This window comes from Pecten maximus, chromosome 19, assembly GCF_902652985.1.
Source record: "Pecten maximus chromosome 19, xPecMax1.1, whole genome shotgun sequence".
NCBI lineage: Eukaryota > Metazoa > Mollusca > Bivalvia > Pectinida > Pectinidae > Pecten > Pecten maximus.
The window spans coordinates 22,410,553-22,429,372 of record NC_047033.1 but is presented as its reverse complement, the minus strand read 5'-3'; the positions used below and the strand labels follow the sequence as shown (position 1 = coordinate 22,429,372).

At 38.0% G+C, this 18,820-nt stretch overlaps 1 protein-coding gene and 1 long non-coding RNA gene across 2 annotated transcripts in view; both read left to right on the top strand.

The window, feature by feature from the left end:
* Positions 1-281: 281 nt before the first annotated feature.
* LOC117317784 lies at positions 282-2,506 on the top strand. The gene is made up of 2 exons (XR_004530247.1): positions 282-844; positions 896-2,506. It is a non-coding gene; the product is annotated as an uncharacterized LOC117317784 (long non-coding RNA).
* Positions 2,507-14,497: 11,991 nt separating this feature from the next.
* Positions 14,498-18,820, top strand: part of LOC117317384 (mitogen-activated protein kinase kinase kinase 13-A-like) — a 187,298-nt gene continuing 182,975 nt past the window's right edge. Inside the window, exon 1 of the mRNA XM_033872189.1 lies at positions 14,498-14,608. The gene's annotated coding sequence lies outside the window, so the exon portion shown is untranslated. The remainder of the gene's footprint in view (positions 14,609-18,820) is intronic.

Genomic DNA, 18,820 nt, shown 5'->3' with positions numbered 1-18,820 from the left:
CAAATACTCTTAATAGATGGAAGGGCCTTAAGGTGCTTTACCAAAATTGTGAATTTCATATACCCTGGGGTCTCATGTTTGCCCCTGGGGAGGGGGTAAACCTTACTATAGTTTATAAAGGGAAATTTTTGACTATAGCTATTATTTGTTTTTATTGGAATTCATTCTAACTTTGTTAACATTATCAGCTTGGGATGACAGTTTGATGGTATGTACATGTTTGCCTGACTGACCCCCAGGGGCTGATGGGGGGGGGGGGGGGGGGGGGGGGGACAAAAAGGGTCAAATTAACTGAAATTTTAAAGAGATCTTCTTACAACCCAAATAAGGTATTTAAAAATCCTTTTTTTTTTTTTTATCAGATACTGATGAAATGTCAGAAAAATCTTCAAAACAGTCTACAAATAGGAAAAACCACTAAATGAATTTATGGTCACCACAAACTCGGTCATAGGTTTATGATTTGTCCACCACCAAAGCTGTTTATAGAATTAAAGTATGTATTAATTTAACTTGGACCGAAAAATCATTGAATTTGAATAATAACAAATATCGATAAATTTTGGATTGGTCTTTTGAAAAGCCTAAGATGTGGTCACTTAACTTTGACTATCTATAATTAAAAGTGATCATTGACGGAGACGATCTCTGTTCGAGGCAGTCTCTTCACAGAGATGGCCTATATTCAGGGGTGACCTCTGATTAGGGGTGGTCTCTTTACACATGCACTCTCCAATCAGAGATGGTTTCCTTACAGAGGTGATTTCTAATCAAAGGTGGTCTGTTTGCATTGGTGATCTCTTTTAAGAGGTGGTCATTTTACTGAGGCAATCTCTAATCAGAGGTGGTCTCTAATCAGAGGTGGTCATTTTACTGAGGCAATCTCTAATCAGAGGTGGTCATTTTACTGAGGCAATCTCTAATCAGAGGTGGTCATTTTACTGAGGCAATCTCTGATCTGAGGTGGTCATTTTACTGAGGCAATCTCTAATCAGAGGTGGTCATTTTACTGAGGCAATCTCTAATCAGAGGTGGTCATTTTACTGAGGCAATCTCTAATCAGAGGTGGTCATTTTACTGAGGCAATCTCTGATCTGAGGTGGTCATTTTACTGAGGCAATCTCTGATCTGAGGTGGTCATTTTACTGAGGCAATCTCTAATCAGAGGTGGTCATTTTACTGAGGCAATCTCTAATCAGAGGTGGTCATTTTACTGAGGCAATCTCTAATCTGAGGTGGTCATTTTACTGAGGCAATCTGATCTGAGGTGGTCATTTTACTGAGGCAATCTTTAATCTGAGGTGGTCATTTTACTGAGGCAATCTCTGATCTGAGGTGGTCATTTTACTGAGGCAATCTCTGATCAGAGGTGGTCATTTTACTGAGGCAATCTCTAATCAGAGGTGGTCATTTTACTGAGGCAATCTCTGATCAGAGGTGGTCATTTTACTGAGGCAATCTCTAATCAGAGGTGGTCATTTTACTGAGGAAATCTCTAATCTGAGGTGGTCATTTTACTGAGGCAATCTCTGATCTGAGGTGGTCATTTTACTGAGGCAATCTCTAATCTGAGGTGGTCATTTTACTGAGGCAATCTCTGATCTGAGGTGGTCATTTTACTGAGGCAATCTCTGATCTGAGGTGGTCATTTTACTGAGGCAATCTCTAATCTGAGGTGGTCATTTTACTGAGGCAATCTCTGATCTGAGGTGGTCATTTTACTGAGGCAATCTCTGATCTGAGGTGGTCTCTTTACAATGGTGATCTCTAATGAGAGGTGGTCACTTCACAAAGGTGATCTCTAATGAGAGGTGGTCTCTTAAAACTAATAATGATAATTTAGAGTTTTATTTATATCAGAGCAACATAGTCATCTCGAAACAGTTCACAAATTGTTATCTGTGGTTATTAGGCCTTAATAACTAATGTCTGTACCAACTACTTTGGGCCCACCACTGGAGATGTCATTTCAATGCTATGACAACTTATACACATTCTCATTTACAGCTGTGTTTACTGGAGAAAAGGAAACAACACAGCTCCCTTGCCAGGACCACTCGGTCACGTAGCCCTACATCCTACCACTAGACCACTGTGCCTCCTGTGACAATCTCTAATCAGAAATGGCCTCTTTACAGAGGCGATCTCTAATCGGAGACAATTGCTTATGAGCGACTTCACAGGTTGGATCTTATTACATTACAGAAGCCTTTACAGAGTGTTATTGAACTACTCTTTAGAAATGAGATTAAGGACTGTCTTCATTTGCCGAAATAATTATCAACATTCATATTTTGTGTTGTCCATATTGATTACTTAATAAATTTGCCTGTTGAATATAATGTATATCCTTGATGAATCATGTTTTTGTTGAATGTAGAAATGTAACATATTGAGTGATTGATGATGGTTTCAATCTCTTGTCCCGAGTAACAAACAATCTGGCATATTATAGGTTGAGAAATAATACTGGGAAATGTGTAATAAATTATGTTTGATAATCATATTTAAGGTTTGATTATTTTGTATTTCACCTGACATGGAAGTAATTACAGATTTAATGTTATAAATTATTCCTATAAGGCACACCTTGAAGTGACAAAACCTAATGCTATGTTATCTATTGATATTTATTACATTTTCAATTATGTATCACAGATGCTGATAGTCATTGAATTGCATGCTTGTACGAGTGTCAAGAGATGCTTAGTGTATTATGACGTCATATATAATACTTAGGAAAACAAGAATTCCACGGAAGTGGCTGTGTCGCCTGCACAGCAAGCTAGGATTTGAATTTTTAAAATCAAACTGATCTGCTTTGCAAATCAAAACAAGTTTCATGCAAAATTGAAGTGTTTTTCATACAGAAACCAGAAAGCACTATATGAAGTTTTAGGTTGATTGACCCAAAGGGAACTGGACAGATTTTCTATTTATTTACAGTGACCGTGACTTTCGAAACCTAAAAGGCAATCCCAAGCAAGCACTTCGTACTATAAAAGTTTGAGTTTAATTGGTCCAAGGGAACTTGAGTTATCTAATGGAAACCAAGTTTCTATTAATATAAAGTGGCCTAGATCTTTGGCCTTTGAACATCTAAACTTAAAGCAATCCCAAGTAAGCACTTCCTATAAGAAAGCAATGCATCAAGTTTGAGTTTGATTTGTCCAAGGGATCGTAAGTTATCGCAAGTAAACATATTTTCTATTTATAGTAGCAAGGACCTTTGACCTTTGAATCTGAAAAGCAATCCCAAGCAAGCACTTTTGGTAAGGAAGCACTGTATGAAGTTTGAGTTTGATTGGCCAAAGGGAATTCAAGTTACTACACGGAAACCATTATGCGGACGAAGCCGACATAGTAATATCTTTATGTCACATTTTCAAGGCGACGCAAAAGCTGCTGTTGAACTTTCAAATTGGCGGAGCAGAATATTCGGCACTCTAAAGAGGTGAAGTCACTAGGTCATATACATGAGAGTGAAGGTGTGACAACCGAACTACTACAGATAGCTACATCCATCGTCTGACTTCATATCGCAAAGGAAGATTTCCAAGTGATATCGTGTCCGATTTATTTACAAATTTTTAGGGGTTTACTTTGTGATAACCCTTAGAGTGTCACAGAAATCTTCTTACGGAGTGCCAAAGCCTGGTTGAGATCAAACAATGGACAAAACGATGACGTCACATCATTATGTCATGCCGAAGGTCTCAAAACTCGGTATTTTTCATTAGTTTTCGTTGGTCAATGTGTCGGTATTCAACCTACAAAAGTATACGTTAAAGTACCGGTATATCTCTTTTTCTCATGTAAACAGAGTGACCAGCATTGTCATTAGGCTGATCACTGCCATTTGCATGTAAAGTGCCGGTGTAATGTTGAAAATGGACCCCCGTAGAAAATGGAACCCGGGTCCATTTTCAACATTGAAAATGGAACAGAATGCTGTGGAAAACGGAACCAAACATTAAATTTTCTTTACATACCCGTTGAAAATGGACCCCGTTGAATATTGAACCACATAAAAGTATTGGATCTCGGTACCAGTTTATATTGTCATAGACGTTGCGATAAGATATGCTTACATGCTAGAATGTATAAACGATATTGAAGGACAATGGTAAAATAAAATGGCCCGTGACCTTAGGTGACCTTTGATTTCACATTAGGCTGTTATGAGAAGTGTATATAAAATGTATATAATAATTATGTACATTGATTAACACTTTAACTCGTGACATCTGGTGACCCAGATAATGACCATTAACATCACTTTAAATAAGATGTCCCTATACATGTATACCATTTATCGACATTGATTGATAATTTGACCCGTGACCTTAATTGAACCTGATAATGACATTTCGTATAACTTTACACTGTTTTAAAATATGCATATAAAATGTATACGACATTGATCGACATTGATTAACAATTTGACCTGTGACCTTTGGTAACCCATATAATGACCTTTGGTAAAACTTATCACTTATTAGATATTCATATGGCATGTACACGATATTGATCGACATTGATAAACAATTTAACCTTTGACCTTTGGTGACCCAGATAATGACCTTTCGTATAAGTTGTCACCGTTATAAGATATGCATATGAAATTTATACAACATTGGTCCACATTAATTAAGAATTCACCTTTGGTGAGCCATATAATGACCTTTGGTATATATTCAATCTGTAATAGGTTATACATATGAAATGTATATGATATTGATCAACATTGAAACACAATTTGACCTTTGACCTTCGATAAGCCATTTGATAAACTTTGGTATAACTTATCACTGCTATATAATATTCACATAGCATGAAAACGATATAGATCATAAACATTTTGACCTATGATCTTTGGTGACCCATATAATGACCTTTTGTGTAACTTTCAACTATATACGCATATGGCATGTTCACGACGTTGGTCCATATTTTTGAAGAATCTGACTTGTGACCTTTGGTGTCAATTTTAATGACCTTTGGTAACTTCAAACTGTTATTTGATATGCATACTCTTACGTATACGATGTTAATCGACATTGACCTTTGAAGTTTGGTGACATATATAATGACATATTGTATAAATATTAACTATCACAAGCTACATAAAACATGTATACGATATTGATTGACATAGATTTGTCCAATTATGTTTTCGGTAATTTATTCATTTACCAAGATCCACTGTAACGTTTGAATATGGAACTGGTGTCACTTTGAAAATCTAATAACCGGGGTAATTTTCAGCAAATAATATGGAAATGGGTCAGTATATCGTGGGGTCCATTTTCAACGTTGAATATGTAACCGGGGTCATTTTAAACTAATGATATGGAAATGGGTCAGTATATTGTGGGGTCCATTTTCAACGTTGAATATGGAACCGGGGTCATTTTCAGTAAATAATATGAAAATGGGTCAGTATGTTGTGGCGTCTATTTTCAACATTGGATATGGAACCGCGTCATTTTTAAAAACAATATATTGAAATGGGTCAGTATGTCATGGGGTCCATTTTCAACGTTGAATATATGGAACCGGGGTCATTTTCAGTAAATAATATGGAAATGGGTCAGTATATCGTGGGATCCATTTTCAACGTTGAATATGGAACCGGGGTCATTTTCAGTAAATAAAGGTCAAAGGTGAAATGTTGATTAATATTGCGTACATTTTATATGCATATCCTATTACAGTTTGAAGATATACCAAAGGTCATTATATGGGTCAACAAAGGTCAAAGGTCGGATTATCAACCAATGTCGATCATCATCGTGTACATGTCATATGCATATCTGTTAACAGTGATAAGTTATATCAAAGGTCATTATATGGGTCACCAAAGGTCAAAGGTCAAATGTTTTACCAATATTGATCAATATTGTATACATTTTTAGGTCATCTGACCCGAAGGGTCCGGATGACCTATAGTCATCATGCTTCGTCCGTCGTCGTGCGCCGTCCGCTGTCCGCCGTGCGTCGTGCGTAAACTTTTCACATTTCAAACTTCTTCTCAAGTTCCACCAGTGCTACTGATCTGAAACTTGCCTGAAATGATCCTGAGATAGTCCTGACCAAGTGTTGTTACTTTTTCGGGTCGGTCTGAAATCCAAGATGGCCGCCATAGCCGCCATCTTGAAAAACACCTTTTAAACTTCTTCTCATTCCACCAGTGCTACTGAGCTGAAACTTGCCTGAAATGATCCTGAGATGGTCCTGACCAAGTGTTGTTATTTTTCGGGTCGGTCCGAAATCCAAGATGGCCGCCATAGCCGCCATCTTGAAAAACACATTTTAAACTTCTTCTCAAGTTCCACCAGTGCTACTGAGCTGAAACTTGCCTGAAATGCTCCTGAGATGGTCCTGACCAAGTGTTGTTATTTTTCGGGTCGGTCAGAAATCCAAGATGGCCGCCATAGCCTCCATCTTGAAAAACACATTTTAAACTTCTTCTCAAGTTCCACCAGTGCTACTGAGCTGAAACTTGCCTGAAATGATCCTGAGATGGTCCTGACCAAGTGTTGTTGTTTTTCGGGTCGGTCCGAAATCCAAGATGGCCGCCATAGCCTCCATCTTGAAAAACACATTTTAAACTTCTTCTCAAGTTCCACCAGTGCTACTGAGCTGAAACTTGCCTGAAATGATCCTAAGATGGTCCTGACAAAGTGTTGATATTTTTCGGGTCGGTCCGAAATCCAAGATGGCCGCCATAGCCGTCATCTTGAAAAACACATTTTAAACTTATTCTCAAGTTCCACCAGTGCTACTGAGCTGAAACTTGCCTGAAATGATCCTGAGATGGTCCTGACCAAGTGTTGTTATTTTTCGGGTCGGTCCGAAATCCAAGATGGCCGCCATAGCCTCCATCTTGAAAAACACATTTTAAACTTCTTCTCAAGTTCCACCAGTGTTACTGAGCTGAAACTTGCCTGAAATGATCCTAAGATGGTCCTGACCAAGTGTTGATATTTTCCGGGTCGGTCCGAAATCCAAGATGGCCGCCATAGCCGCCATCTTGAAAAACATATTTTTAACTTCTTCTCAAGTTCCACCAGTGCTACTGAGCTGAAACTTGCCTGAAATGATCCTGAGATGGTCCTGGCCAAGTGTTGCTATTTTCGGGTCGGTCCGAAATCCAAGATGGCCGCCATAGCCGCCATCTTGAAAAACACATTTTAAACTTCTTCTCAAGTTCCACCAGTGCTACTGAGCTGAAACTTGCCTGAAATGATCCTGAGATGGTCCTGACCAAGTGTTTTTATTTTTCGGGTCGGTCCGAAATCCAAGATGGCCGCCAGAGCCGCAATCTTGAAAAACACATTTTAAACTTCTTCTCAAGTTCCACCAGTGCTACTGAGCTGAAACTTGCCTGAAATGATCCTGAGATGGTCCTGACCAAGTGTTTTTAACTTTCGGGTCGGTCCGAAATCCAAGATGGCCGCCATAGCCGCCATCTTGAAAAACACATTTTAAACTTCTTCTCAAGTTCCACCAGTGCTATTGAGCTGAAACTTGCCTGAAATGATCCTAATATCATCCCGACCAAGTGTTGTTATTTTTTTCGGGTCAGTCTGAAATCCAAGATGGCCGCCACAGCCGCCATTTTGAAAACACATTTGAAACTACTTCTCAAGTTCCACTGTTGAGATTGAGCTGAAACTTGCCTGAAATGATCCTAGGATGGTCCTGAGGAAGTGTTGTTATTTTTCAGGCCTGTGAGAAATCCAAGATGGCCGCCATGGCAACCATCTTAAAAAACACATTTTAAACTTCTTCTCCAGTTCCACTGGTGCCATTGAGCTGGAAATTGGTGAGGATGTTAAGGAAGGAGAGCCAACAAAGTGTTGTTATTTTTCAGCTTCATAAAAAAATTTGACATGGCAGCCATGGCGGCCATTTTGTAACATGATTGCGCAATCATGGTTTTCCTGAACAACACCTATTTCAAACTTCTTCTCAAATTCCACCATTGGGATTCACTTCTTACTTACTAAAAATGATCCTGAGGTGGTTCTGACCAAGTGTTGTTATTTTTCGGATCCGTCAGAAATCCAAGATGGCCGCCACAGCCGGCATTTTGAAAACACATTTGAAACTTCTTCTCAAGTTCAACTGGTGAGATTGAACTGAAACTTGCCTGCAATGATCCTTGGATGGTCCTGACCAAGTGTTATTATTTGTTGGGTCAGTCAGAAATCCAAGATGGCTGCCATGGCAACCATTTTGAAAAACACATTTTTAACTTCTTTCCAGTTCCACAAGTGCCATTGAGCTAGATTTGTGAGGATGTTAAGGAAGGAAAGCCAGCAAATTGTTGTTATTTTTTGGCCTTGTAAATCTTTGACATGACAGCCATGGCGGCCATTTTGTAACATGATTGCACAATCATGGTTCTTCTGATCAACACCTATTTCAAACTTCTTCTCAAATTCCACCAGTGGGATTTAGTTCTAACTTACCAGAAATGATTCTAAGATGGTCCTGACCAAGTGTTGTTATTTATCTGGTCAGTCAGAAATCCAAGATGGCAGCCATCATGAAAAACACATTTTAAACTACTGCTCCGGTTTCACTGGTGCCATTGAGCTGTAAATTGGTGAGGATGTTGAGGAAGGAGAGCCAACAAAGTGTTGTTATTTTTCGGCATCGTAGAAAATTTGACATGGCAGCAATGGTGCCAGAAATGATCCTGAGATGGTCCTGGCCAAGTGTTGTTATTTATTCGGTCAGTCAGAAACCCAAGATGGCCACCTTAGCCAACAGTGCCTCTAAACCTGCTTCAGAGAATGCATACTACAATAATATAAGGGTCTTTAATTTAGAGTCAGATGACCGTTAAGGCCCCTGGGCCTCTTGTATATGCATATTATACTACAGTTTGAAGATATACCAAATGTCATTACATGTATATGGGTCACCAAAGGTCAAAGGTCAAATTATCAACCAATGTCGATCAATATCGTGTACATGTCATATGCATATCTGATAACAGTGATAAGTTATACCAAAGGTCACTATATGGGTCACCAAAGGTCACAGGTCAAATTGTCAATCTGTGTCGATCAATATCGTGTACGTGTTAGATGAATAATTTATCATAGTGAAAAGTTATACCAAGGGTCATAATATTGGTCACCAAAAGTCAAATGTTTTACCAATGTTGATCAATATTGTATACATTTTATATGCATATTATACTACAGTTTGAAGATATACCAAAGGTCATTATATGGGTCACCAAAGATCGAATTGTTAATCAATATCGATCAAAATTGTATGCTTGTTTAATTGTATACAGACTTGTATCTTATAATAGTGCTATTGTTTAACATGTACATGTGGCTCACTTCCAATGACTCAAACACAACAGAGGACCAATGCGTTTGTCCAGCAGGAACAGGATATCTGCGACCCCTGTAGACCGTCATCATTATTATGTAGTATACTTCACCAATAACCAAACTTTGGCCCCGAACTTGCAGTACTGCAACCCGAGTTATTTCAGTTCTATTCTTCTACTTATCAAGGACTCATCGATGGTGAAAGTCTGCAAGGGTTCGGGTAGAGTTTAAATAGCATGTTCACGTGTTGGAGGAAATGTTTAAATTTATCACATAGGTTGTAGTCGGTATCAGTCCGTCTTCGAATTATCGACGGTATGGAAGTATGCCGTCATTTGAAGTTATTTAATATGAAAGTCGATAACGTCATAGCTGTTGTTGAACTGTCGGATTTCGGAGAGCTAGACTAACGTATAATATTATAAGCTTTAGGGCTAGGCTTAGATTAACATTATACACTGAAGTTAGTCCATTAATTTGTTTTCACTACAGGTAAGTAAACGTATTTATATGGATTCTTAAACCAATTAATTCAGGTATAGAATAACCAGTATCTAATACTATTAATACTTGCTTCATTTGGAGATTGAAATTCCTTATCCATTCCTTTTATTTTCCATTAATAAGGCTTTTAAGAAATCCTCAGTGAAATTGCACTTAGCAATGTCTGAGTACGTCAGATTTTGTTGTCCGATCGATGACTCAGCTTTTTCTAATGTAACTGGTGGTTGATTCAGCGGTGGGGATTTGAAATTCCCTCCAGAGAAACTTTGAATCTTCTGCTGGGCCATTTTAATCACCGGATGTTATGATAGGAAAGGTTACAATTGTTTCGAAACTAGTTACAAATTATATTATATCAGTCTGATGGGACCGTTCGTCTCTACATTAGCAGCACACAAAATCAGCCGCATATTCCCGGGACCTTTTTTTTGTTTTTTGTTGTTTTTGTTTGAGAAAATGGTGTGTTTGAATTATTGAACTTCCGAACTCAAAGGGGCGAAAGAGCGAAGGAGCGAAACGACGCCGTCGTGTTTTCAGGTTTTGCTGTCGTGTTTCGCTTCGTCGCTCCTTCGCGTTTAGGTCGAAGATGCAAAGGAGTGATTTTTGAAATTTGGCCCTAACGGAACACCATACTTAGGTGTTCCGTTAGGGCCAAATTTCCAACATCGCTATTTCGCTCCTAGGTGCTACACCTTCGACAGACCGTATTTTTTATCAATTAAAAACACGAATAGACTCGTATGTATTTTTCTTCAGCAATAAAAGTTACACACTTAACAACATTACCACACTCGGAAAGTTTCATCTTCTTATTAATCTTTAAAATTAACAAAAATTAAAATAATTATTTGCGTCCCGAAGAAATTCCATTTCGCTCCGCCTCCATATTGAATGAAATACTGATTGCGCATGCGCCGAAAACAGAAACACAAACGAGTAGGAACCACATGGCGAAGCGAGGAAGGTAACATGTGCTAGCCTAACATCTCCAGAAAGAAGGAAGCATAAATTAGATTATGAAAGAGAACGATGAAAGGGAAGATTTCAATCGGAGAACAGACAGGTGGAATTATAAACGACAACGGATCGGAACTCATGCGGAAATGACACATTTGAGTTTTTATTGGCGAGGCAAGTGTGCAACGTACACACGTACGTAGTGTAACGTTCGGTCTTTTGTTATCTATACAGAAAACTGTGATGCGATTGAATCAATGGTTAAGATTTCTTTTGTGATATGCAGTGATTGCAGATTCACTATTTATAGTTCATCAGCTTAAACCTGTTGATAAATCACAACTGTATCAATCCAGCGAAATGGGTCCGAAGAGGATAACGCTAAGAAAGCGTTTCGGTTCGTGGGCGACAACATGCACAGGATCGTGATTTTTCGCAACGGATAATATTGAAATGTTTGTTTAATTTTAATTTTCTGCTTGCATTAAAAACTCGCAATTAAAATTTGTAGTTATGATAGGCAACAGGCAATATATTGTTGTCCCAGCTGAATAACAATAAGTCCACCGTGTGTTTTCTTCTGTATGTAAATCTCTCCCAGAATGCACTGCGATCAAGGTCAAGTGTATGCAAAGTAGATTATAATGTTCAAAAGTTCGTAGCTTCTTGGCTTCATTACGACAATTTTTGACGGTATAATTTTTTTTTTTTATTTGTAGGTCTTAAATAGGCATATATACATGGACTGAATTTCATTTATTGTCTAAATAATAACAATTTAGGGGAAGGAGCGAAAACACGATGGCGAAGGAGCGAAAACACAGGTATGAATATATCGTGAAATACACTAGAATGTTAATTTCCCCCGGGGAACACCCCCACCCCCACCCCCTAATTTGGCACGCCCTCTCTAACTGAATATCCTGTATCCGCCCCTGTAGTGTATCTGATGATGTTTTCTTTGTCTGAATATCACGGAAAAGTAACTTAATGTACGGCTCGGCTTCTTAAGGGGACATACGCATTAAACATGGAACAGGAACAAATGATTTTAATCTGTTTGGCTCCGGTGATAACGCCCTTGTCCATGGTTGATGTCTTAATGACGTCATATTTTTATCATAACGTCACATCGTCGGGATAACATGATATTTTTCAAGTCTATATATCGGAACTCATTATGACAAAGACAAATAAGGAAAATAATTTGCATATTGCAGTCACGTAACCACCACATCATATCCTCATCGGCCCCCAACAGTTAAAAGGTTGATAAACACATTTTTTTCGGAAACGAGAATATTTTTATGCTATAGATGTAAGGTTCCATTCAAAAACTCTGTTTTTACATCTATTTTTTTTTAAATTTTGAAAACATGCCAAGATGTGCCATACCTCTTTCGACGTCATACCTGATAAAAGACTACAGGTAAATAATGACGTCATTAATGCAAAGCCCTGAACAAGGTCATGATATCGATGTTGATACAGTGTACGTATTTTTTTCAGCATGCATGGTTTCGGAATCCGGGCCGCACAATCGTTGCATTTTATAAGCAGCCGATCGACACGTCCTACATCAATCAAAATTGTCTAAATGCATCAAAGCCATAAAATGTCAACTTGATAATCGATGATTTCGTTGAAATTAGTTTTATTGTAGATTAGAGCCAGTGTAAATGTTATACACATTCTGAAATCTCGATATCTATACTAAGGAAAGTATCATTTACAATGTAGAAAACAAAGTTAGTATTATGGTAAAGACCCCCATTTTCCCGGATCGGACACCATACGAATGAAATAGTTTTATAAAAATGGTTTGTTGAAACTCATTGATAACATTGTCACATAACTGATGTCACATAACTGATATCACATAACTGATATCACATAACTGATGTCACATAACTGATGTCACATAACTGATGTCACATAGCTGATGTCACATAACTGATGTCCCATAACTGATGTCACATAACTGATGTCACATAACTGATATCACATAACTGATGTCACATAACTGATGCCACATAACTGATGTCACATAACTGATATCACATAGCTGATGTCACATAGCTGATGTCACATAGCTGATGCCACATAGCTGATGTCACATAACTGATGTCACATAACTGATGCCACATAACTGATGTCACATAACTGATGTCACATAACTGATGTCCCATAACTGATGTCACATAACTGATGTCCCATAACTGATGCCACACAGCTGATGTCACATAACTGATGTCACAAACTGATGTCACATAACTGATGCCACATAACTGATGTCACATAACTGATGTCCCATAACTGATGCCACATAACTGATGTCACATAAATGATGTCCCATAACTGGTGTCACAAACTGATGTCACAAAACTGATGTCACATAACTGATGTCACACAGCTGATGTCACATAACTGATGCCACATAACTGATGTCGCATAGCTGATGTCACATAACTGATATCACAAACTGATGTCACATAACTGATGCCACATAACTGATGTCACATAACTGATGTCGGATAACTGATGTCACATAGCTGATGTCACATAGCTGATGTCACATAACTGATATCACATAACTGATGCCACATAACTGATGTCACATAACAGATGTCACATAACTGATGTCACATAACTGATGCCACATAACTGATGTCACATAACTGATGTCACATAGCTGATGTCACAGAGCTGATGCTAAAATTGTGATTGTTACATGTCCATCCGTACAAATAGACTGATCGATAAGCATTGGATCAAAAAGGAGATTTAACGTTCAGATTAAATGGATAATATTACGTCACATTTGATTTTGATATTACATGTATTTGTATAAAATGCTTTTTATTTTTAGAGTCCGACGAAGTACACTCAATGTCATCTGCGTGTATCCAATATAACTGACATAATTGGCATATTTATTTCGATTGGTATTCTTTTTGTATGCCAAAAACAAACAAATAAACAAATAGATAAATAAATAAATAAATTGTAAATGACGATGTAGCTAATGCTGTATGATACTGACGGTGGAATGGGGAAACAATCTGATGTTTTATACATGACTATATCAAGTAAACAAAATGCATGGATCATTGCTTTAGCACGTTTTGGTTAAAAACCACGACGTTACATTTTACGTCGGAATAATTAATTTGCAATTGAATTTGGTCGCCTCCCAAAAAAAACAACAAAAAACCCATACATTTTGGGGCTGTCCAAAGGTTTTCCAGAGTTTTTATCTTATAACATGTCAATTTGTTTTCCTGTTCTTTTTTAATCCAGGCCTATGTCAAGGTTACTTAGCTATCTCTATAGCCGATCTGTATGTAGGGATGTGACTTCAAATGTAAATGTAATGCAGTTGTGTTCATTCAATCACTCAAAATGCGATGTTCTATCATTTTGGTATAAATGACAGGACTTTCAGATTTCACCTATTGTAGGTAAGGGGAGTAACTGTTACAGACTTGGGTACTTATTCTTGCTGTTCCTGCAATCGTATTTACCCTTGTAATAATTTGCAGTAGGATAATCAGTGCAAATAATCATTTCATGATATATTTTTTAATTATTTCATACAACATTTCCCTTTATTGGAAGCAAATTAAGTAATATAATACATCGTTTTGGTACGAGAGACGAAATAGTTGCTGGTCTTACTATGTCAGGTTTGGGGAGTAAGGCAGAGTGACAGAATACATATGTACATCGAATACACGCATCAATCAGTCTTGAACCAGAGAGAGGGATCATGTCGCCGTTTTGTGGTAAACATTTAAAATTGACATATGATTAATCATTTGAGTGTAAAATTGTCATATATATAGCTGTCGTGTCTAAAAACTGTCGATTTTCCGGGAAGCCGATCATAGGTGTTACAATAGTACCATGTTACTATTTATATATATAGCAACCACGCGGTCCACCTAATGAGTGACCTGTGGGGAATGAGTGTCCTGTGAGAGTTTTTTCACGCCCCGCAATTCGTTAAGTAATATTTTTAAATAATTTTTTCTGTATCATACAGATGAACGTCGAACCCATTACCATGCCAAATTGCACTTGGATTGGACGTGTGCATATTATGCATTTTTCACGACAAAGTTACGGTGCAGCGCACATGCGAGTGTCCTGTGAGGTTTTTTCACGCCCCGCAATTCGTTAAGTGACATTTTCGAATATTTTTTTCTGTATCATACAGATGAACATCTAACCGATTAATTTGCCAAATTTGACTTTGATTGAACGAGTGCATATTATGCTAATGTACCGGCAAAGTTACGATGCATTACACATGTGAGCGTCCTGTGAGGAATGAGTGTCCTGTGAGAGTTTTTTCACGCCCCGCGATTCATTAATAGACATTTTAAAATTATTTTTTCTCTAGCATACAGATGAACATAGAACATATTAGCACGCAAAATTTGACTATGATTGGACAAGGGCATATAATGCAAATATATGCAAATCTATCGGCGAAGTTACGGTGCACTACACACGCGAGTGTCCTGTGAGGAATGAGTGTCCTGTGAGTGATTTTACACGCCCCGCAATTCGTTAAGTGATATTTTTAATTTTTTTTTTCTGTTTCATACAGATGAACATCTAACCCATATCCATGCCAAATTTGACTTCGATTGGAAGTGTACATATGATGCATTTTTTACGACAAAGTTACGGTGCTGATCGATTTGTTCGCACGCCCCATTTACCTATGGTTATACACATGTACCACCTGTGTCCTGTGGCGCCGTGCCAACCTCGGGTACCTTGACGTGTTAGTTATATATATATTCTTGCCGCAGGCATGGATCACTGTTAATTAAACTGCTGAAACCTTTTTTTTCTTAAATGTGCGGGCCGGTTTGTGCTGCTCCTTTTACATGTATTTTACGCACATATGATAAATTAATGCATTGTTTAAGCTACTTGAGTTAGATGTATTAATATAGAATTGAACAATATAACTTATATAACTACATAATATATAACCAAATATAATGGTAAACTGTTATTAATACATATAATTTGTTAATCTCAGTCTGAAAACTTGTAATGTACAATCACAAACAGGTCGACAGGTGATATATTGTCATGTTAATAAAATTTGAGCGTTTTTGTTCACGCCCCGCAATTCATTATCTGATGTTTTAAAATTATGTTTGCTGTATAATAAAGATGGACATCTAATCGATTAATCTGCCCCGCAATTCGTTAAGTGATATTTTTAATTTTTTTTTTGCTGTATCATACAGAAAAACATCTAACCGATTAATATGCCAAATTTAACTTAGATGGGACGTGTGCATATTATGCTAATGTACCGCCAAAGTTACGATGTGAGCGTCCTGAGAGGAATGAGTGTCCCGTGAGGAATGAGTGTCCTGTGAAAGTTTTTTCACGCCCCGCAATTCGTTAAGTAATATTTTTAAATAATTTTTTCTCTAGCATACAGATGAACATAGAACATATTAGCACGCAAAATTTGACTATGATTGGACAAGGGCATATAATGCAAATATATGCAAATCTATCGGCGAAGTTACGGTGCACTACACACGCGAGTGTCCTGTGAGGAATGAGTGTCCTGTGAGTGATTTTACACGCCCCGCAATTCGTTAAGTGATATTTTTAATTTTTTTTTTCTGTTTCATACAGAAAAACATCTAACCGATTAATATGCCAAATTTAACTTAGATGGGACGTGTGCATATTATGCTAATGTACCGCCAAAGTTACGATGTGAGCGTCCTGAGAGGAATGAGTGTCCCGTGAGGAATGAGTGTCCTGTGAAAGTTTTTTCACGCCCCGCAATTCGTTAAGTAATATTTTTAAATAATTTTTTCTGTATCATACAGATGAACGTCGAACCCATTACCATGCCAAATTTCACTTGGATTGGACGTGTGCATATTATGCATTTTTCACGACAAAGTTACGGTGCAGCGCACATGCGAGTGTCCTGTGAGGTTTTTTCACGCCCCGCAATTCGTTAAGTGACATTTTCGAATATTTTTTTCTGTATCATACAGATGAACATCTAACCGATTAATTTGCCAAATTTGACTTAGATGGGACGTGTGCATATTATGCTAATGTACCGCCAAAGTTACGATGCATTACACATGTGAGCGTCCTGAGAAGAATGAGTGTCCCGTGAGGAATGAGTGTCCTGTGAAAGTTTTTTCACGCCCCGCAATTCGTTAAGTAATATTTTTAAATATTTTTTTCTGTATCATACAGATGAACGTCGAACCCATTACTCACGCCCCGCAATTCGTTAAGTAATATTTTTAAATAATTTTTTCTGTATCATACAGATGAACGTCGAACCCATTACCATGCCAAATTTCACTTGGATTGGACGTGTGCATATTATGCATTTTTCACGACAAAGTTACGGTGCAGCGCACATGCGAGTGTCCTGTGAGGTTTTTTCACGCCCCGCAATTCGTTAAGTGACATTTTCGAATATTTTTTTCTGTATCATACAGATGAACATCTAACCGATTAATTTGCCAAATTTGACTTAGATGGGACGTGTGCATATTATGCTAATGTACCGCCAAAGTTACGATGCATTACACATGTGAGCGTCCTGAGAAGAATGAGTGTCCCGTGAGGAATGAGTGTCCTGTGAAAGTTTTTTCACGCCCCGCAATTCGTTAAGTAATATTTTTAAATATTTTTTTCTGTATCATACAGATGAACGTCGAACCCATTACCATGCCAAATTTCACTTTGATTGGACGTGTGCATATTATGCATTTTTTACGACAAAGTTACGATGCAGCGCACATGCGAGTGTCCTGTGAGGAATGAGTGTCCTGTGAGAGTTTTTTCACGCCCCGCAATTCGTTAAGTAATATTTTTAAATAATTTTTTCTGTATCATACAGATGAACGTCGAACCCATTACCATGCCAAATTTCACTTGGATTGGACGTGTGCATATTATGCATTTTTTTACGACAAAGTTACGATGCAGCGCACATGCGAGTGTCCTGTGAGGAATGAGTGTCCTGTGAGAGTTTTTTCACGCCCCGCAATTCGTTAAGTGACATTTTCGAATATTTTTTTCTGTATCATACAGATGAACATCTAACCGATTAATATGCCAAATTTAACTTAGATGGGACGTGTGCATATTATGCTAATGTACCGCCAAAGTTACGATGTGAGCGTCCTGAGAGGAATGAGTGTATGGATGGTTTAGTGAAGCCACTTCACTATCAATTACTGCCTCAATTATGTGTGGTAGTTAGGTGTCAACCCCCCGTGATGGCCTGTCAATTGTACAGTTTTGTTTCTCCAGGTAATACCGGCCACGTCTTATGTAGTAATTAATGACCCGTAACACGCGACTATTCAATACAGCCCCATGCTGTGTTGATCTAAATGTACGGGTCATGGACGTAATTGTCGCAACAAAGACAGTAATCAATGAAAGTATTTTTATTGTATTCAATGTAACAGGATAATTCGTGTTCCTTTTATTTATTTGCTAATAGATGTTTTAGTCGTCTTTTTTCTGTAATGCGTATTCTCGAGTGTTTCATGACACTTTTTGTGAAATATGGTTGGCCCTAAAAAGGGCCGTTTTGATTTATGTTGCTCCTACTGTCGTTGTTTGCAGAACAGTGCGAGTCTTATCTGGCGTACATATCGCTCTTGTAATGTTGTTGACAAGTGAACTCCGTCGGGAAATGCGTTGGTGTCTAAATGTTGTAACCCTCTTAGCCTCCAAAATGTCACGTCTGGATCATCATGGAATAGTAGCCGTAGTCTTTCATTGATGATAGTGCGTTGGTGTTCGTACTGGTCTGCAGTCATTCTCCTGGGTTTGTACCTCTTGAACAGGCTCCCTAGTATAACTTGGCATCCGCTGTCTAGAAACATGCTCACCACGTCACAAATGTCAGTTACAATGTCATCGGGGTTAGTAGTAGCGGAGATGTCGTTGCCTCCTATCTGTAAGTA